The sequence below is a fragment of the Erythrolamprus reginae genome, chromosome 2 (genome assembly GCF_031021105.1).
Source record: "Erythrolamprus reginae isolate rEryReg1 chromosome 2, rEryReg1.hap1, whole genome shotgun sequence".
Lineage (NCBI taxonomy): Eukaryota > Metazoa > Chordata > Lepidosauria > Squamata > Dipsadidae > Erythrolamprus > Erythrolamprus reginae.
Window position 1 is genome coordinate 159,327,169 of NC_091951.1, and position 22,589 is coordinate 159,349,757.

At 38.8% G+C, this 22,589-nt stretch overlaps 1 protein-coding gene across 2 annotated transcripts in view; it reads left to right on the top strand.

Moving 5' to 3' along the window:
- RPTOR (regulatory associated protein of MTOR complex 1) overlaps nucleotides 1-22,589 on the top strand; it is a 494,232-nt gene that overhangs the window by 228,344 nt on the left and 243,299 nt on the right. The gene's annotated exons all lie outside the window — the stretch shown is intronic.

The window sequence follows — 22,589 nt, forward strand, 5'->3', positions numbered from 1 at the left end:
GCTGACGTCCCTCTATAAATACTGGTGGTATGTGTGTGGAGTGCTGGCTTAACTGCTGCAAGCGAGTTGGTTGGCTGCAGTGAAATGTGGTCTTTTTCGCCTTCCTTATTGCTGCAACTTATTCATTTGTTCACATTTTAAAAACTACTGCTTATTAAGAAATACCAAAATGATGTTACAGTTATAATGATAGTGAATGCAATAAAATGTAGAAGGAAAAAAAATTAGAACAATAAAAATGCTTAACCACTTTAATAATGAATAAACAGTAATTAGTTCAACAAATAAAATCAGAAGAAAGTCTGATGAATAAATAAGCTTCAGTTTCTAATCTTAAAAAAAGCATATTAAAGGCCAAGCTAACCTTCATTAGAAATTTACTACACAAATATTTATTCCACTCATAATATGTTATCCAGCATCAATGTGTTATTTATTCTGATATGACTGTCTGGGAAAGGTATCAGTATGAAAAGAGGTATCCAGTGTGTTACCCCAGGGATCTATCCCAGCACTTTTGTAAATGGCTTACATAAAAGGATAGAAAGGATGCTCATCATTCTTGCAGGCCAGACAAAGAATAAACTAAAAAAGATCTTTTAGGTCTTCAAAAAGATCTCAGTGGATTTGAATATTGATCCCTATCCAACAATAGGCTGCTCATTGGTGAGAAATATGGGTTCTTTTTGGACTTAGACAGGAAAAAGACACCATGAAAAGACTGGAGGTTTCCAACTTGGCAGTGAGAAGCATCTTAGAGTCCCAACAGACCACAGATTAAACATGAGCTGGCAGCATGAATGGATTTTCTGCAGCAACCAAAAGAGCCAATGCAGTCTTGAGTGTTATCATCAGAAATACAGTACAGGTAGTCTTCAACATATGAGCATAATTGAGCCCAAAATTCATGTTGTTGAGTGAGAAATTTGTTAATTGAGTTTTGCCCCATTTTACGACTTTTCTTGCCACATTTCTTAAGTGAATCACTGTAGTTGTTAAATTATAACACGGTAGTTAAATGAATCTGGTTTCCCCATTGGCTTGGCTTGTCAGAAAGTTGCAAAAGGGGATCACATGACCCTGGGACACTGCAAATCATCATAAATGTGAGTCAGCTGCCAAGCATCTGAATGTAAATCACGTGAACACAGGGATGCGGCAATGGTCATAAGCGTAAAAAATGGTAATTAAATCACTTATTTCAGTTATGTTGTCACTTAGAATGGTCACTAAATGAACTGCTGTAAGTTGAGGACTACCTGTATCAGGGTAATGAGAACTTCTGGTTCCACTTTATGCAGTACTGGTCAGATCACGTATAAATACTGTGTCCAGTTCTGGTTGTCATTTTATGGTACAAGAAGGATGCTGGGACCTGGAAAAATGCAAAGAATGAAAATTGGCAAGGACTTGGAGGCTAAATTCTGTTAAGAACGTTGGTAAGTTAAAGGAACTTGGTAGTAATAGTAGTGCAGAGTTAGTAAATTGTTCTAAAGAAGAGAAGGTTAAGAAAATATACTACAGCTGTCAGTTCAATTCTATCTAGCAAATTGGGTGTGCTACAGATCCCGTCAGCCAAATAATGTCAGCTAAGTAGAAGATGGGTCTTTTCTGTAGTAGCCCCTGCTCTGTGAAATATCCTCCCTTCAGCAGTTAGAAATATCAGAAAATATCCTCTTGTCGGAGAATAGCAATAGCATTTATTTATTTATTTATTTATTTATTAGTTGGACTTGTATGCCGCCCCTCTCCGAAGACTCGGGGCGGCTCACAACAAGTAAAACAGTCACAACAATCCAATTAATTAAAATATTTAACGATTTAAGAAAACCCCATGTAATAGCAAACACACACACAAACATACCATATATAAATTTAACGTGCCCAGGGGAGATGTTTAGTTTCCCCATGCCTGATGGCAAAGGTGGGTCTTAAGGAGTTTTCGGAAGGCAGGAAGAGTAGGGGCAATTCTAATCTCCAGGGGGAGTTGGTTCCAGAGAGCCGGTGCCGCCACAGAGAAGGCTCTTCCCCTGGGACCCGCCAACCGGCATTGTTTAGTTGACGGGACCCGGAGAAGGCCCACTCTGTGGGACCTAATCGGTCGCTGGGATTCGTGCGGCAGGAGGCGGTCTCAGAGATATTCTGGTCCGATGCCATGAAGGGCTTTAAAGGTCATAACCAACACTTTGAATTGTGACCGGAAATTGATCGGCAGCCAATGCAGACTGCGGAGTGATGGTGAAACATGGGCATACCTAGGTAAGCCCATGACTGCTCTCGCAGCCTCATTCTGCACGATCTGAAGTTTCCGAACACTTTTCAAAGGTAGCCCCACGTAGAGAGCATTACAGTAGTCGAGCCTCGAGGTGATGAGGGCATGAGTGACTGTGAGCAATGAGTCCCGGTCCAGATAGGTAGATTTATATACTGCTTTACAGCCCTCTCTAAGCGGTTTACAGAGAGTAAGCATATTGCCCCCAACAATCTGGGTCCTCATTTTACCCACTTTGGAAGGATGGAAGGCTGAGTCAACCTTGAGCCTACTGAGATTTGATCTACCAGACTGCTGGCAGCCAGTGATCAACAGAAATAGTTTGCAGTACTGCACTCTAACCATTGCGCCATCGAGGTTCTGTTGGCCTTTCATAAAGCTTTAAAAACTTGGGGCACTGAATCTGTTAAGGGCCCATTTCCTGGCTGCATTGCTAACTAGCCAAATAGTTCAGCTGTTGTGTATATCTATTTAGGATGTTTTATTGTTTTTATTTATTGTAAAAAAAATGTACTGTTTTAATTTTTGTATATTTTTGGAATTGTGGGCTTCCCAGAATCATTGATTGATATGGGCATCTATAGAAACCGGATCAATGAATAAATAAACAAACCATATAATTCTGTGATTGTGGCTATTATGCCAGCTAGTATAGTAATTGTTGATGGTAATTGTTGATCTTGATTATTTAAATTATTTGGGTCTTCAGTGACAAAAATAAATCCATGATAACCGCTAGAATACATAAATCCCTTAAAATATGATTCAAAATTATGTTTATCATTCAGAAATAATGCCTAGGAAAATTGCTTTCTCTTGAATAAATTGAATATTTTTAATGACAGCTGGTACAAGAAAGTTAAAATGGATGACATATTATATTTTGAATCTAGAAATTTAGAAGGATCTATAGTTTGCTTAATGAATATGTACAAGAAAAACTTAATATATTATAAGACCATTCTAAAGTCTGCTTATCAAGTTATAAGACAATTTGTATTCGATATTCACATTGAAAGTATTAAAGCATAAATGGATGTTGATTTGGAAAATGATGTTCCATCATTTACCTCTCATCCAATTTTTATGAGCAATGTAAAACAGACATTTGTGAGCAATGTGTAAAACAGACATTAGGAGTCTGGAAGGTGTTAAATAAAGAGATGGTGCAACCTTTGGGCTTTGTGAAAATGTGTATTGACAAGAGTAATGTTGCTGACACTGCGACATGTTTGCAGCTGAATATGCATTGACCGAGCATGGCATTGCTGCAGCACAAATGAAGTGCACCGAAATAGATAGTGGTGTGGGTTACATCTACCCAGTACTGCAGACTCAAAGTTTTTACTATATCTATTTAAGCAATGACTGATATAATGTCTTTCTTTAGGCACTGCAGTCATTTTGTCTTAAATACTAAGTCTAAATTACATACCGCACATTGAGGATCTTTCAAAAACCTATGAAGAGCCAAACTAAACTTGTTTTCCATTTTTCTGGCACATTAGTTGTTTTTAAAACATAACATTTTCTTTTATATTTATAAACCTTCCATTTGAGTTGTGCATTACTGTAAGTGCATTTCCAGCACAGGGAAAGTTGATAACAATATCTTTCTTCTTAAAATACAGCTCTGCTGGTACAACTCAAATCTAAGTATTAAAAAGCTAAGCTTTCCTTAGTATGAATTTTTGCAGTTCTCAAAGAAGCTTTTGCGTTTAATGAATTTTCAATTCACCTCCCTGTAATGTTGCTTTGTACCTAAATACAATTTAGTGGGAGCAGTTAATCATCTAAATTTGATTTCCAAGATGCCTTTTCTTGAGATGCATTTTATTCAAGTTCAGTTGGAAAAATAGGCCGTGGGCACATTTAGATTTTCAGTGTGCCTGTTCATAAGCAATTAGCAATGTTCATCCATCTAGTAAAAATGTATAATAATGAAACCCAAATACAGTGGTACCTCATCATACGTTTGCGTGCAAATCCTTCAGGAAAATCCCAAACTTTAGAAGGGAGGCGAACAGAGGGCAGGGAGGAGCAGCTAAAGGGGGCGGGTGGAAGAAGCAAGGCTAGGCTAAAGGGTGAGTGGGAAGGAAGAAAGGCAAGGGGGGCACCCCTCCCTTTTCATTCTTCAAAAGACACCGTTTCAGTGCCTTTGCAAGCATGCAAAATCTTTACTCCTCCAAGCTGCCCCTCCCTTTTCTTTCTTCAAAAAAGGGGGGGAAAAGAAACCTCTTCATCCCAGCAGCAGCTGCTTGGGTTCATAAGGTGAAAATAGTTCGGAAGAAGAGGCAAAAAAAATCTTAAACACCAGGTTCGTATCTTGAAAAGATTGTTAGAAGAGGCGTTCGTAAGATGAGGTACCACTGTATATTATAATTGTAACAAATAGCTGTGCATGTACAGGTTTGTATTCATAACTGAAATGCTTTGTTAATCAATCCTGAAGTGGTTAGTTGCAAATTCTTTTGTTGTGCTCTTTAACTCCAGCAAACTAGTGGAGTTGTGATAAAATTCTTACAGAAAATAACTATGATTAGTCTTTGCAGCCAGCTCCAGTCTTCCAAAACTTCCAAAACCAAAGCTTCAATGGTATTAGGTAAATAGACCTGCTACATGAAAAATAACTGCCTCATCCTAATAATTGTGTGTTGATTTCCAGCATCTAATACTATCTTGTCAAAGCCCTCATTAGATTAAAAATTCACCACAAATTGAACAAGCAATTTATACATCAGCTAAACTTGCTATTACTTATTTAGAACCAGAATGCTTTGGTGAAAAAATGGCATTTATACTACTGCATCTGGTTTTGTGATTAAAAGACTACAGAACGTCAGTCATGTGCATTGTCTACTTACTATCAACTCTCTAAATCATTTGGTGTTCAAGAAGTGGTGCATTAATAATTTCTTTTCTTCTAAGTACAACAAACATTCAAAAGGCTCCAATTTTCCTTAGTACAGTGGTACCTCTACTTACAAACTTAATTCGTTCCGTGACCAGGTTCTTAAGTAGAAAAGTTTGTAAGAAGAAGCCATTTTTGCCATAGGAATCAATGTAAAAGCAAATAATGTGTGCGATTGGAAAAACCACAGGGAGGGTGGAGGCCCTGTTTCCTCCGAGGAGATTCCTAGAGAGGCTTCACAGAGGCTTCTCCCCACCTTTTCCAACCCTGTTTCCTCCCAGGATATTCCTAGAGAGGCCCAACGGAGGCTTCTCCCTGCCTTTTCTGGCCCTGTTTCCTCCCAGGAGATTCCTACAGATTCCTAGATTCCTTCTCTCTGCCTTTTTCAGTTACAGTTTCAGAGGCTCAGGTTTGTAAATGGAAAATGGTTCTTGAGAAGAGGCAAAAAAATCTTGAACACCCGGTTCTTATCTAGAAAAGGTGTTTGTAGGTAGAGGTACCACTGTATAGCTATAAGTAAGTATATAAGGAAGTAAGCAGGGGAGGGACCGAAGGAGGGAAGAAGGAGGAGGAGGGAGGCAGGCAGACAGGCAGGAACTTTTTTAGCAGTCTCCCAAGAATTGTTTGGCAGTCAACAGGCACTAATATAATATTGTTCCAATCCACATTTATGAGAATATGGTATGAGTATATTACCAAGAAATTTCAAGTTCTGCCTTGCAGAAGTATTGCCTTCTTGAAGTACTCCCTGTTGAACAATTTGTCCATTTTGTCCTAGAATAAGTTCCAAAATGGAAAGCTGTCATCTTAATGACTTTATAAACTTCAGCATCAGTCAATCTTCTATAAATTGTGCTTCAAAAAAATGAGGCTTCATCAAGTATTTAATAGGAAAGAAATACTGATAGTTCAGACTGGAGACAAGAAGCTAAAATATGGTCTGACAAACAGTATCTTTGATTTGGTTCTGTTTCTCCCTGTCTGGATGTGGTCCATTATATTTTACCATTTACCATGCTAAACTATTATTACATATGCCAGTTTAAGTTTCCCTGGAATTTTTCATTTCTTTTTTATTTTTGTTTTACTTTGAATTTTGCTCCTATATACATTTTTAATGCTCTAGTAAAACTGTTAATTGCATTGGAACTGATACAACATTGGTAGCATCAGTAGATGACTTTTGTCAGGACCTAGATGAGGGAATTATTTCCACCCTGTTCGTTTTAGATCTCTCAATAGCTTTCAGTGTCACCAAGCATAAGATCTTCCAAACCATTTACTGAGATTAGGGATTGAGGACAGTGAATATTGTGTGCCGTTGTTTTACTCCTTCTTAAGCAGGTGTTCCAGTAAAGGAAGATGGGCAGATTATTCATTCATTCATTCATTCATTCATTCATTCATTCATTCATTCATTCATTGGATTTGTATGCCGCAGCCATGTGGCTTTCCTCCAGTTAAACTGCTTAGAAAAGTCGATGCAATGGTTTGAGGCTTGATATCATCACTGTGCTGATGATACACATCTTTACATCATTATCCCAGCCTAGTCCACTGATGCCATTGAACTTTGGCCCAGATGCCTGGAGGCTGCAACTGGTTTAAAGTGAACCTAACAAGCTGGAGTTACTCACTGTCCATTAGAATGCTCCAGTAATGTCTCTTGATGGAGTGGCCCTGTCCCTGAAGGAGCTGACCCTTAATGTAGGGACTCACAGCTCCTCCTGGAACTGCAGCTGGAGGTGCCCCACTTGGCAGCCTTTGCCCAGCTTCAGTCAATGTGCCAGTTGCAGCCCTAACTAGGGTGGGAGGGCCTTGCTATATGACTCACATCATAATCACCACCTGTTTAGAATACTGCAATCTAAGTGAGGACACCTTTAAAGACCATTGACAGGCTGGTTCAGAATGCAAAAGCCCATTGGTTGCCGATCAGTTTCTGGTCACAATTCAAAGTGTTGGTTATGACCTATACAGCCCTTCGTGGCACCGGACCAGATTATCTCAGGGACTGCCTTCTGCTGCACGAATCTCAGCGACCAGTTAGGTCCCACAGAGTGGATCTTCTCTGGGTCTCGTCAACTAAACAATGTCGCTTGGCGGGACCCAGGGGAAGAGCCTTTTCTGTGGTGGCCCCGGCCCTCTGGAACCAACTCCCCCCCAGAGATTAGAATTGCCCCCACCCTCCTTGCCTTTTGTAAGCTACTTAAAACCCACCTCTGCCGCCAGGCATGGGGGAATTGAGATACTCTTTCCCCCTAGGCCTTTACAATTTTATGCACGGTATGTCTGTATGTATGTTTGGTTTCTATATTAATGGGTTTTTAATCGTTTTTATTATTGGATTATTATTGTACGCTGTCTTATTATTGCTGTTAGCCACCCCGAGTCTCCGGAGAGGGGCAGCATACAAATCCAATAAATGAATGAATGAATGAATGAATGAATGAATGAATAAAATAAATAAAATAAAATAAAATAAAATAAAATAAATATTATAATCAGCATGCTTCAGTGCGAGCACATCTTACCAGTGCTACAGCCCCTACAGTGTTTACCGGTAAGGTTCCAAATGTCATAATTTAAAGCACTATGCATTTCATGGGTGGGTTCCTCTTACCTTCATCACCAGTTTGCATTGCGACATTTCTCACACTTTATGTATGTATGTAGGTATGTATGTACCATGTTTCCCTGAAAATAAGTCCCTATTTTATATTTTTTTGAACCCTGAAATAAGCACTTGCCTTATTGCCATGCACTCAAAAGGCTGGTTAGGCTTATTATCAGGGGAGGCCTTATTTTGTGAAAACAGGGTATCTACAGTATGTATGTATGTATGTATGTATGTATGTATGTATGTATGTATGTATGTATAATGATTTTGCTTTGTAAACTTCCATATTCTTTTGAAACTGTAGTAGTCTTTACATAAAATAAGTAAAATATATTTATGCGGTTCCCACCCTGTTGTGATTCAGTCTGAGGCTCCTCAGGGAACATCTGGAACTCTGCCGGCTCCAGGCTCAGAGGGGGAGGACGAGGAACAGGAGGAGGAGGAGAACCAGGCAGACGGGGAAGAGGAATGTCAGGACGAGGAGGAGGGGGGAACAGTCTGAGACCCCCGGGGGGGAGCTCTCCCCAGCAAGCAGCCTGGAGTCATTAGATGAGAACGCACAAGCCATCATAGATATGAGGCAGAGAAGGGCAGCACAACGAAGAGGACATTTAGCCAGGTATTTCCATCCCTAATAGGCAACAGCTGGGTTTGGGTGTGGTTCTCCTCAGAAAGGTTGAAAAGGCAGGCCCGCCCTTCCTGTATTGTGGAGAGTTATCTTTTGGGAGTCCTGTGACCTTGCTTCGATCCTTGGCGTCTCTGATTCTGGCTTGTGGCCTCGAAGGCTGAAAACTTGGGGGAGGCGTGGGTTTTATTATCTACAGTGGGGTGTGTGCCAGCAAGAAGCCTGTTGTATTGTCTGGCCGTCGTGACTCTTCTGTGAAGCTTCACAGCATTCCAGTTTGTAAGAACAGTTTTTGTTATCTGTGTTTGTTTTCAACAATATTAAATGACTTTGCTTTTTACCAGCGTGTCTGGCTACTCTTTTTAGTTGGTGTTAACGTCTGGGGGAACCCAGACAGAACACACCCTTATGATGGTCCAGAGTTCTTTAAAACATGATTGTTTCCCCAAGCATTTCAATAGAGAAATTGTGGAGCCCTAATTTGTGTATGTGTACATACAAGTATGGGAATGTTCTTGTGTTTGGGGAATAAGAAGGCCTCCAAATCCAATGAAATTATATGATCTCTTATGTCTGGAGGATATTCATAATTAGTGGCATATTTAATATGAATATAGTATAATGGAAGCTATATGTTTACATGTCATTTTGTATCACTTGTATACCCTTCAGCACCAGATAATATTTGTTCCTGAAAACTACAGTAACTTGAAAATATGGCTGCCTTACCCAACACATCTTTTCATTCAAAGAGTAGCAGTTTTAATCTGAAAGTCTGTATGACATTTAGTCTGTTGCTTACCAATTACATTGACAACATAATTGGAATTCATACCACTGGGTAAAATGTACTTAATATCAGAAGCGGGGAAAAGGATCAATGGCAGTTGAAAATTACATACACGAAAAAGAAATAAACATATATTGGATGCACTTCGTTCTCTAGTCTCAATAAATCCTTGCTAAGAATGTGGAAATTGGATAAATTGAAACTGGATATATTACTGCTTCATCTCTCTTTTCAGTTTCCTCCCTCATAGACATCTGATAAAGGTTCTGAAGTTTTAAAGTTGTTCGATCACGACTCAAAGTACATTGTGGACTTCTTACAGTCTTAGCAAAGGTTCCTTTACCTGGAATCTTTGTTCTCCCTACAAAGAGAGAACTTGTTACAGTGGTAGGATTGACTACCATTGAATCACAGAGTAGGATTTGAAGATTGGCTTCTATGTGACCTGCTCAATAGTAGGCTAATCCATAGAACACAGGTGCTTTTTTGCTCAACACAGATCTTATCCGCACTGACTAAAGCCAGCGGAATAAATAAGGTTTCACGGTAATATCAGTGAGGCGGATATAAAAGAGAGCAATTTTCTTCCGCTTGTCATATTTGAGAGGGAAGCTAGCTGTTAAGACCAGGTTTGGAAACCTGTTGGCAAAATAAATAGGAAAATAGCACAGCAAGTGTAGCGCCTTTCATTTGACTTGGCAACTATTTTACATACAGTATAACCTTCGACCTTACCTTAAAAGCTGTACAGATTTTTCCCCTTGCATTTCAGTTACACTACTACTGAACGCTTCAAATTTCCCTTTTTCCTGCTGTTTGCACCATGTCTCATGCATTTTTCATCATCGTCGTCTGGGTTGAATACCGCCCACTCTATGTCATATTTATTGTTTGCTCCAGCAGTTCCTGTGCATAGTGTGTGTTCCAGCATGAATAATTAAAAAAACAGGCCGATACAGTGACTGGTAAAATTGGATGTGACTTGAAATTGAGAAATGCCTATCTTTGCAGATGACGAGTTAGTATTTGCCTCTAGGACTTCCTTAGTCTTCCCATAGGATTGTTGAGAACAGAGAGAGAGTGTGTGTCTATCAGGGCAACCTTGTCTAACCAGATATAAGATGGAGCATACCACTTCTGCTTTTGCCTTTCAGCCTCAATCCAGGAGCCTTCGCAGGCAGTCCCTTTCTCAAAAAACAATTTTTATTTTATTTTATTTATTTAGTTAGTTAGTTATTTCTTGGATTTGTATGCCGCCCCTCTCCTGAGACTCGGGGTGGCTAACAGCAATAATAAAACCGCATATAATAATAATAATCCAATACTAAAAAACAGTTAAAAACCCATTATTATAAAAACCAAACATACATTATTATTATTATTATTATTATTATTATTATTATTATTAATTAGATTTGTATGCTGCCCCTCTCCGTACCATGCATAAAATTGTAAAGGCCTAGGGGGAAAGAGTATCTCAATTTCCCCATGCCTGGCGGCAGAGGTGGGTTTTAAGCAGTTTACGAAAGGCAAGGAGGGTGGGGGCAGTTCTAATCTCTGGGGGGAGCTGGTTCCAGAGAGCCGGGGCTGCCACAGAGAAGGCTCTTCCTCTGGATCCCGCCAAGCGACATTGTTTAGTTGACGGGACCCGGAGAACACCCACTCTGTGGGACCTAACTGGTCGCTGGGATTCGTGCAGCAGAAGGCGGTCCCTGAGATAATCTGGTCCGTTGCCATGAAGGGCTTTATAGGTCATAACCAACAAGGGACTGTAACATTTAGCTTGGGTAATGATGCCTTTCAGTGATATGCAGCCTTGTTTCCCTATTGACACTGCATCTTTCTCAACCTTTAGTCTTATGCGGGAACAAAAAGGTCATCCCCCGAGAACCAAACACATTTGACAAATTTCAGCAATGCCATTTGTTTGAAGACAGATTGATTGGTCGTAGAAAATGAATATTTGATTAATTTGATGTGAAATAAAGCCTCTGCACCTCCTCCCTGCAGTTCTTACGTTTCAGTGGCACAGAAAAGAGCAGGTGTGCCTGAATCATGTTATGAATGTTTAATCTATTTGGACAGCATTCTCTGGGGAATATTTGGGCATGCTTAGAATATTAACCAAAGAAAAGAAAAGAAAATCTTTTAGGACATTTTCTATCTCCGGTAGATGTATCAGAATGTATTCTACTTGAAAGTATGAGATGTTTTATGTGGTGGATTTATACTCAAGAACTATCAGCCCATTTTGGATCCCATGCTCCAAGTACAGGTAGCCGTATACAGAGCATTGGATATAAGATGGGCGGCAAATAAATAAATATCGTATTTTTGGAGTATAAGACACATCGGGGTTTTAGGGGAGGAAAATAGGGGGGGGGGATCTACCTACCAGGTATTCATCTGGCTAGCATCTTTTCAGCTTCAGCACATTATTTTATCCCCTGGTTAGGGCTGAAAAAACTTTTATCCGAGGGAGTAGAAATGAAAACATGCCTGCAAAGACTTAGGGGAGGAAAAACTGCTTTGGAGGGAATAGGAATAAAAACAAATGCTGCAAGCCAGAAAGATAGTTAGCACCATGTTAGGTCTGAAAAAGCCTTTTTCTGAGGGAGTAGGAATGAAAACAAGCCTGCAAAGACTTGGGGCTGGGGGAAAACTTCTTTGGGGGATTAGGAAGCTGGGAATATTGTTAGTATCTAGTTAGGGCCGGGGGGGGGGGAGGTTTGAAAAGTTACATTCGGAGTATAAGATGCACCCAAATTTCTGGCCTCTTTTAGGGAGGAAAAAGGTGTGTCTTATACTCCAAAAAATACGGTAGCCCTTGAGTTATGACCATAATGGAACCTGCCCATCACAATCAGAACTTGTCATAAAATGATGGTATGACCTACCCAGTTGTATGAAGTTTCTTGCAACATTCATTAAGTAAATATTATGGTCATTAAGTGAATGCATTTTTGTAAAGTGAACAGCATGATCAATAAACAAACCAGTGGCTCCCTAGGATTCAGTAAGTGTGAAAAGCCAATTTTTCTCAGTGATATTATAACTTTGAACAGTCACGAAATGAACTGTTGCAAGTCGAGACTACCTGTATCTATGAACCTCAAATGCATTTTAAACAGATTAATGGTCTAGTGAAAGTATTCTCTTCAAGTATGAAAAACATGATGTGCCAGTTATAGTTGTAGAAGACAGGGATCAGTATCTTGTGCTGGTCCACTCCACCTCCATAGGTACCCGAAGCACAAAAACCTCCAATAAATGAGGAAGTATGCAGACTGAATCATTTATAAGAAGAGTATGTACTTGTTTGTTTCTTTAACATTTATATCTGTCTCTCCTAGTATTCAGAATGGCTTATGAGAAAAATAAAATCAATCAATGCCAACATACATAATTTATAAAAGGTAAAGCTACCTTTACATCAGACATAACTCTTGGTGATCATTTGATTATCCTGGCAAGAGTATGGAAGCAGTTTGCATCCCTGTCTTCCCATTTTATCCTATAGCTCTAAACCAGGGGTCCCCAAACTCTGGTCTGTGGACCAGCACCAGGCCACGGCATGCCAGAAACTGGACTGAACAAGCAAGCAAAGCCCCATCTGTGTGATGCAGGCAACACATGAAACCACAATACCCCCTCCAGTCCATGGAAAAACCTGTCTCCACAGAACCAGTTCCTGGTACTCAAAAAGTTAGGGGCCACTGCTGTAGACTGTTCAAAGAATTCATCTTCATATTCCAGAAGTAGGGCAGGGAATGTTCTTTCTTTAATGTGGGTAAAAAGCTATATTAGGCATCACTGAGGCCTATATTGTAGAAAGATTCCTTTGACAATCTCATTAGCTGGAATTGGGGTGACAATTTTCTCCTTTTGTTATGTCTGGTTGAATCCATTGTAAAGGTCAGGACTACTGAATATGGATGTCTGAAATATTGGTTGCATTTAAAGTTTTATAAGCCTAAGTGAATTTCAGAGTCTTTGAATATTTCAGTGTGTTCAGAACACAGTCATATCCTGAAATGTATACCTGATATTGGCGACTCAGAAGAGGCGCACAAAAATATTTATGCAATGGAAAGTATTTGTATAGAACTGCAATTTCTACTGGGGGTGGGGGGGAGGGAATCATGCGAACTGAGCATATTAGCTTTAATACATACATTAGGAGAAACGTGCTTGAATTTAGATAGAAATATTCATGCATACATTTTCTGCTGGATTTTTAAATGGCAGGACAAAATACAAAAAGGTAATTGATGATTCAAACAGTACTAATAGTTTTATCCCACTGCATGTCTTAAGCTATCTGGATACCAATCTTGTTCATTGTTTGTTAGTTTGTCACACCAGTCAGTCTTTTTGAATATCCCTTAGGTTGTTTGATACATGCATTCAGAATGAAAAATATGATTTGAATGATAGTACAAGTAGTCCTCGACTTATGACCACAATTGAATACAAAATTTCTGTTGTTAAGTGAGACATTTGTTAAGTGAGCTTGCCCCATTCTACACCCTTTCTTGCCATAGTTGTTGTTCTGATTTCAGGCTCATACAGATAATACTTGGAATAAATGATTTCTCAATGTGTCTCATTGTAAAACACATCCTCCTTATTTCTCCTTTTAACACATCAACTTACGCAGTTTTCTTCCCTCCTCATCTCTATCTCAGCAATTAAGTAGATAAGCTTGGCAGTAACATAAAAACATTCCACAAGCCATTCTAAAATTTATGGGCTAATCAAGGCTAGCCAGGAGTCATAAAAAAGCAAATAATAAATCACAAATGATAGCTTATGCTCCGGAGCAAGTCCTGGACATGACCATCTTTAGATTGTAAGATTGAACAAATTCAGCTTCTCTTCCGTTTTATACCTGGATGTGAGGTAATTGATTAATTAATTACTCTCTAATATCTCCTCCCCCTTTCTTCCAAGCATCTCTGAAAGCATCTGAAATGAGCATCCCTCCATCTATCATTTCCCCCATTTGAGTCATCCGAACTCATGTATATGTCACTAGCTCCATCAACTACCATTGCTAACTTTTGGTAGAACAGGGAAATTTACGATCTCTAAATCCCACTCATCCTCCGAATCTGAACATTCCTCAAGCTGCAAGGGAGTATACACAACAGTTATTAAGTGAATCACTGCAGTTGATAAGTTAGTAATCCAGTTGTTAAATGAAATCTGGATTCCCCATTGGCTTTGGCTTGTGAAAAGGTTGCAAAGGGTGATTACATGACCCCGGAAAACTTCAATGGTCCTAGCCAGTTGCCAAATATCTGAATTTTGATTACATGATCATGGGGATGCTAAACAAGTCATAATTGTGAAAAATGGCCATAAGTCACTTTTTTTCAGAGCCGTTGTAACTTTGAGCAGTCATTCAGTGATCTATTATAAGTTAAGGACTATCTGTAGTCTAGAGGAGAAAGGTAAAAAATGGAAATTTTTAAAGGTAAAGGAAACAGTCCGTTGGGGGTACTTAAATTCAGAAAATTGATAACTATTATTACAGATTTTATCTCTTTTCATAATTGACATTTGTTTTATCAAATAAAAATAAATCTTATTACTTATTATGAAAAGGACATTTGCATCTTCCCAGCAAACAGTTGAGTTAAACACTTTTACAGTTGTTTTGGATTGTTCCTTTAAACCACTTTTACAATTCTGGATGAGAACAGGACAGGAGAAGCTACAAAATGAACAGAAAGTACCTTAGTGCAAATGAATCTACATAATATATTCTGGACAACTTAGTTTGTATTTTTGTGATATAAATAGCAAACATGGCTGAAAATAATTCTCAAGGCCACCAAACAGTGCATTGAAGGCAAAGAAAAGAGCTTCATCATTAAATAACTGAATATTGATTAAGCTGTCAGGGTATTTGCCAAATTGGATTTCTGAATTTACTGTATAATTTGGGGACCTGTCGTGAAAAAGAATATTTACCAAATGTTTTTATTAAAGTAAACAAGACTTAATTAATTTTAGACTACTTGAGATATTTGTATCTTCTGCTTCTTCTCATTCTCAGTGTCGCATGCTGCAATAGAGAGGCTATTAAATAATAAATTAAGCAGTTTGAAAGAAGTTAACTAACTTATATATTGCTTATCATTCCACATGGAGCAATTTGCTTGCTGTCCAATACAAAAACCAGTGAATTTTCAAAGCTACTAATATGAAGGCATGTCCAGATTCTTCCTTGAAAAATTAGTCCACTTCTATAGATTCTGTAGAGCTATTGAAATATCATAGTAAGAAATAAATATTAAAACAATCTTTCTTGCACATATTGCACAATATTGTTGCTTCAGTAAGCTGTTAGTCAGAGGTAACAAATAATCACAAGTGTCACATGAGGATGAATTAATTAACCAGTATTACCACTAAAGCCTTTCCCCAGACATTAAGATGTTATTTGGATCGCCAACATGTATTCATTCATTCATTCATTCATTCATTCATTCATTCATTCATTCATTCATTCATTCGATTTATTATATCTGACCATTCCAAAAGACTGTAGGTAGATTATACACAGAGTACATGCATTATATTGGTCAACTTTTGAGGGGACCAGGAGTGGAATGGCAGCCTGCAGGAACTGAGGAAGAGGTGCCACTGGCATACAGGATTTATTTGTGCAAAAAGTCATCCTAACCACAACTGCCAACTCCTCTTTGAGTAGCAAGTTCAGGAGGAAACCTCCCTCTTTCATTACACATGGGACCGCATCCAAGACCAGTGATGAGAATGTGTTCACTAGGAAAGCCAAACAACTAAAGCCACTCAAGATCATCAGGAAGTTTATTTCCCCCCCAACCAGACTTGAATTTCCGCCAAATGCTCTGGTCACTGCATCAACAATTTCATCTGTGTAGCTCAGGCCTGAGATGTAAAACGGGGTATCCTCAGCTTATTGGTTTTTTAAAAAATTAAATCAGGTTTTTTAAAATTCAAATCAGATTTTTTAATTTAAATCAGATTTTAATTTTTTAAAAATTAAATTTATTTTAATGAAATGCTTTTGGAATAAAAATCTAAAGATAGTTTTCTATTTAAGATACGTTAATAATTTAGTTTATTCAGCATGAAATGGAGCTTAGTTATGTAGTATGAGGCTGTATGCTCAGGAATGGGGGAATTGAGGCCCTCTTCCCCCTAGGCCTTTACAATTCTATGCATGGTATGTATGTATGTATGTTTGGGGTTTTTTTATATTAATGGGCTTTTAATTATTTCTAACATCAGACTACCATTGTACACTGCTTTATTGTTGCTGTTAGCCGCCCCGAGTCTCCGGAGAGGGGCGGCATACAAATCCAATAAATGAATGACGGCAGGACAGAGATTACAGTTGCTCTTTAAAAATTATGATTGAAATCAAGTTGATTTAAATCAAACTTTTTAAAATCATGATTTAAACTGTGATTTAAATCGACTTGATTTAAATCGTACCCACCCTGGATGATACCAAACTCAGGGCTGATGGTTGACGTCACCCAGCATTGTCATGTAGATATTAAACAGGAGGGGGGAAGCATCAAAGCCAGAGGCAGCCCATACATGAAGGGACATAGGTATGGTCTCTTCCCTCTCATCAGCACTGATTGGAACAGATCACTAAAGAAGAAAGTGAACCATTGCAATGCAGTCCCTCTGGTTCCTAACCTTCATAATCAGTACAGAAAAATACAGGTAATCTTCAACTTACAACAGTTCCGTTCAAAGTTACGACACTGAAAAAAATATTTATGATCATTTTTCACACTTATGACTATTGAAGCATCACCATAGTCATGTGTTCAAAATTCAGACACTTGGTAACTGACTCATATTTATGCCAGTTGCGGTGCCCCTCTTTTGCTACCTTCTGGCAAGCAAAGTGAATGGGGAAGCCAGAGTCATTTACCTATTGGATTACTAACTTAACAACTGCAGTGATTCACGTAACAACAGTGGCCAGAATGGTCATAGGTTTAACAGCTGCCTTGCTTAGAAACATAAATTTTGGACTCATTTATGGTCGTAAGTCAAGGACTACCTGTACTGTGGTTGATAGTTTGAAATCTGTTGAGCAATTAAGTAGCAGTAAAATGGATGTACAATCTCCATTCTAATTCTATCACAGGTCATAATTAAGTACTAGCAACACTTACTACCATGCCATACACCAGTCTGAAGCCAGATTCATTATATTGTGATAATATTAATATCTGATATACAGATAATTTGGAGAGAAATTGTATTTTTATAGGTGCCTTAACTTGAGATTTATTTGGGTGTTTTAATGCAGTGTTTTTCAACCAGTGTGCCATGGCACACTAGTGTGCCGCGAGACATGGTCAGGTGTGCCGCGAAAAAGGAAGCTCAGGTTCTGGTGAGAAAGAGAGAGAGAGAGAGAGAAAGAAAGAAAGAGAGAGAAAGAGAGCAAGAGAGAGAAAGTAAGAGTGAGAGAGAGAAAGCAAGAAAGAAAGAAAAGAGAAAGAGAAAGCAAGAGAGAAGGCAAGAGAGAGAGAGAGAAAGCAAGAGAGAGAGAAAAAGCGAGAGAGAGAGAGAGAAGGAGAGGAAGGGAGAGAGAGAAATGAGCAAAAAGGGGAGGAAAAAGAGAAATGAGAAAATGATTGAGACAGAGAATGAGAGGAAAGAAAGAGAAACAAAAGAGAGAGAAGTGACTCTTGATTTAAAGCATATGACAAAAAGCACCCAAAGAATAAGAGAGAAAAAAACCCAGCCCTCACCTGTTTTTGGAAATGGTTCAAGAGTGTGTATACACACACACACACACAAGGGTGGGGAGAAGACAGGGGTGGAAAAAGAGAGGAGAGTGTCTTAGGGTGTCATGTTGTGTCATTTTGGTTGGTGGTGTGCCCCAGGATTTTGTAAATGTAAAAAATGTGCCGCGGCTCAAAAAAGGTTGAAAATCACTGTTTTAATGGATTGGGATTCGTGTTCTGTTGTTCACCCCCAGGAGTTTCTTGGGATAGATGGGAAGCTTTATTGGCTAGGCTGCAATTCAGAAGAGGTAGTTTCTGCTGTACAGAAACTTTTATCCAGACATCAAAATCACTGTTGGAGCTGATATAGATATATCAATATAAACTTCCCAAGATCAAAAAACATTTTGGCTTTTTGAACCTTTACAGTAGCTTCTTATAGCGCGTGGGCTGCAGTTTCTTTCCTATGCAATATCCATATAACTCTCATTCAGCTTCCCTTTTATATACTGTGAAATGGTTGTTCCAGATTATGCCTCTTAAAGAACCAAGCAGAAAATATATTATAGAGCAAATTATAAACATATTGGGCGGTGGGAGGGGGGAATTAGCAAATATTTATTAATGTATTTATTTAAAAGATATATATGGTCGGCTGTTTTGTGAGACACAACTCTGGGCAGCTAAAAGTAATAATAAAACAACAATCAAGCAAGAAGAACACATCACCCAATCAAGACCATCTTTATAATTAAACAATATATCCTTGATAGTCTGGAGGGAAAGCCAACTCTTAATAGTTTTCCAGAAAACTAAGAGGGTGGGACTGGCCAGAAAGTGTTCTGTAAGGTAGGGGCTGTTGTAAGTGAGCCTTGTCAGTCTCAGGACATGCCTGATTCTGAGGATGATGAGCCAGGTCCCTCAGGTTATCCTGGGTTTGGGAGGCTGTCAGAGGGATTGGAAGCTGAGAGTGAGGAAGATAGTGATGTGGGAGTACCAGAGGGGGTTGATGAAAAGTTGGTCCCGATAGTGAGGGAAATGTATCAAGAGATGAGTGGTTAGGTCCTAGATATCGCAGAATAGCAAAAAGAAGAGAAGAGATCCAAGGTAAAAAGTATTAATCCATATGAACAGCTTTGTGGATTGTAAGATGTCATTTCCAGGTTAGAGCAGGAAGTAAAGGCAGAGTCTGACAAAGTTGATGAAAGAGAATGGCGGAGATTTGTGGCGTTCCTAAAATCAAAATGAGAAAAACTCTGCTGTGCTTTCCGAAATGAGACAGAAATTGCAATGCTGAATTTATTGTGAAACCGGTAAGCTGATGAACTAAACGTGGTGATTTATAGTTCTCTTATCTCTGAATCAGCCGAGAATGGAATGTAGGAACGCTTCCCAGAGCAGTTAACGTATTTCGAGCTGAGAGAGTATGTTTCAGTCTTTATGCTTTGCATTTTTAACTTGCTAATATTTCATGTATCAAATCTGGTGTGAACTTAAATAAAAGAGAGTATTATTCAAAGGAGTGGATTTTTGAGAGTCTTGAAAATATACTGGAATCATGCCTAGAACAGGAGCCACTACACTACCTAAGGTCCCACTGGATGGCAACATTTGAGGATCTGGGCCATACCTGTTCTATCTGACATAATGGGATAGGCAGATACCCTCAGAGTCCCACACATAACCAGGCCATGTACCTTACAGGACTTTAAAGGTCCAGCACCTTGAATTGCACCCAGAAAGAAACTGGGAGCCAGTGCAGTTCATGTAACAATGCTATAGCATGAGTGCCCAGTGCAAGCTGCTGTGTTCTATCATTTCTGGATGGTCCTCCAAAGCAGTGCCATGTAAAGCACATTGTAAGATTGTAGTCCAACTGAGAATAACCAAATAACTTTGAGCAGTAACCTGGAGAGTTTTTGTTGAGGAAGATGTGAAGTTTGAAAATAGGCAGGGTAGAACTAGGGATAGTAATCTAATAGGCAGGACAACGAACTTGCTAAGATGGCATAATGTGGTGGAAATATTTTTTCTCTGGATACAACCTTTATTAAAAAAGACAGAAACAGATGGGCTGCAGGTCAACTACTCTGTACATTAAAATAAGCTATATAAAGCCAACTGCAACTTGCAATTTTACTGCCAGCTTCCCCATTGACTTTGCTTGTTGCAAGCCAGCTGTGAAGCTTAAAAATAGGATCATGCGGACACTGCGATGGTCGTAAATGCTCACTGATTTTGAAACACCCAAATTGTGATCATGTGACCTCGGGGATGCTGCAACAGCCATAAGTTTGAGGACCAGGCTAGTTTGGTGCTTTTGTAATTTTGAATGGCTGCTAAGTAGGACAGTCACTAAAGCACTACCTATAGTGCTTTAGTGACTGTTGCTATGCTGCTGTAAAACAGAACTACTTTATTAAACATTACCTGAAACTGTTCCCTGAGAATATCATATCAGAGGAATGTTCTTAGTTTCATTACATAGGGTACGTCTGTTTTAAAAGACACTAGCTTTTAAAGTATTCTGAAGGCAAATTGTACAATAGATAGCCAGCGAAGGCAGCACACATTTCTTATAATGTATAATTTTGCTATTCTGACATTTAACAAGACAGTTTGTCTTCCAATTAAGCTCTAGACTTTTTCAGATAATTGCCGTGTCCCTTTTTCTAAAAGATTACATTTCCTCTTATCAAAGCAAACTGTAGCCAGGTGATCAAGCACATGGCTAATGTTTTTTCTATTGCTGCTGCAGCTGCCCTGTGGATTTATTTTAATTCTTTTGCCAGAGTGCTAAATCTATATCCTTGTTTCTGAGGTAACTGGACATTTCAACATATGAAATAAAACAGTGTGTTTGTTTCAGATACGCTGGGAGACAGAAAACCCAAAGAGACAATAAAAGAACATTTCACTATCTTTTTAGGGGCAATATATTAGCCATCATTTATCCACTGGTCAAATGCCTATTTTATAATTTCAGGTGCTTATAATAGCCAAATGTTAGTATAATTAAAATGTACTCTTGTATTTGTCATCAATTATTTATATTCTCAATGAATTAACTTTTGGTATATTTAAACCAATAGTGAAAATGTATGTGTGTGTTGCATCCCAGATTCTAAGCATTATTGCTGTTTATTTACATATTTACTTATTTACATTGGGTGAAAGATCAAAAGCAACATGAGAAAATATTATTTTACTGAAAGAGTAGTAGATCCTTGGAACAAACTTCCAGCAGACGTGGTTGGTAAATCCACAGTAACTGAATTTAAACATGCTTGGGATAAACATATATCCATTGTAAGATAAATACAGGAAATAGTATAAGGGCAGACTAGATAGAAACATATAAGTCTGACGGCAGAAAAAGACCTCATGGTCCATCTAGTCTGCCCTTATACTATTTTCTGTATTTTATCTTAGGATGGATATATGTTTATCCCAGGCATGTTTAAATTCAGTTACTGTGGATTTATCTACAACGTCTGCTGGAAGTTTGTTCCAAGGATCTACTACTCTTTTAGTAAAATAATATTTTCTCATGTTGCTTTTGATCTTTCCCCCAACTAACTTCAGATTGTGTCCCCTTGTTCTTGTGTTCACTTTCCTATTAAAAACACTTCCCTCCTGGACCTTATTTAACCCTTTAATATATTTAAATGTTTCGATCATGTCCCCCCTTTTCCTTCTGTCCTCCAGACTATACAGATTGAGTTCATTAAGTCTTTCCTGATACGTTTAATGCTTAAGACCTTCCACCATTCTTGTAGCCCGTCTTTGGACCTGTTCAATTTTGTCAATATCTTTTTGTAGGTGAGGTCTCCAGAACTGAACACCATATTCCAAATGTGGTCTCACCAGCATTCTATATAGCGGGATCATAATCTCCCTCTTCCTGCTTGTTATACCTCTAGCTATGCAGCCAAGCATCCTACTTGCTTTCCCTACCGCCTGACTGCACTGTTCACCATTTTGAGACTGTCAGAAATCACTACCCCTAAATCCTTTTCTTTTGAAGTATTTGCTAACACAGAACTGCCAATACAATACTCAGATTGAGGATTCCTTTTCCCCAAGTGCATTATTTTACATTTGGAAACATTAAACTGCAGTTTCCATTGCTTTGACCATTTATCTAGTAAAGCTAAATCATTTACCATATTACAGACGCCTCCAGGAATATCAACCCTATTGCACACTTTAGAGTCATCGGCAAATAGGCAAACCTTCCCTACCAAACTTTCCCCTATGTCACTCACAAACATATTAAAAAGAATAGGACCCAGAACAGACCCTTGTGGCACACTGCTTGTAACCTGACTCTGCTCAGAATACTCGCCATTAACAATAACTCTCTGATGTCTACGCTTCAGCCAGCTGCAAATCCATTGAACTATCCAGGGATTAAGTCCAATCTTCACTAATTTATCTATCAGCTCTTTATGTGGAACCGTATCAAAGGCTTTGCTGAAGTCCAGGTAGGCAATATCCAGGGCACCACCTTCATCCAACACCTTTGTGACATAGTCAAAGAAATCAATGAGATTAGTCTGACATGATTTGCCTTCAGTAAAGCCATGCTGATTTGGGTCCAATAAGTTATTGTTTTTTA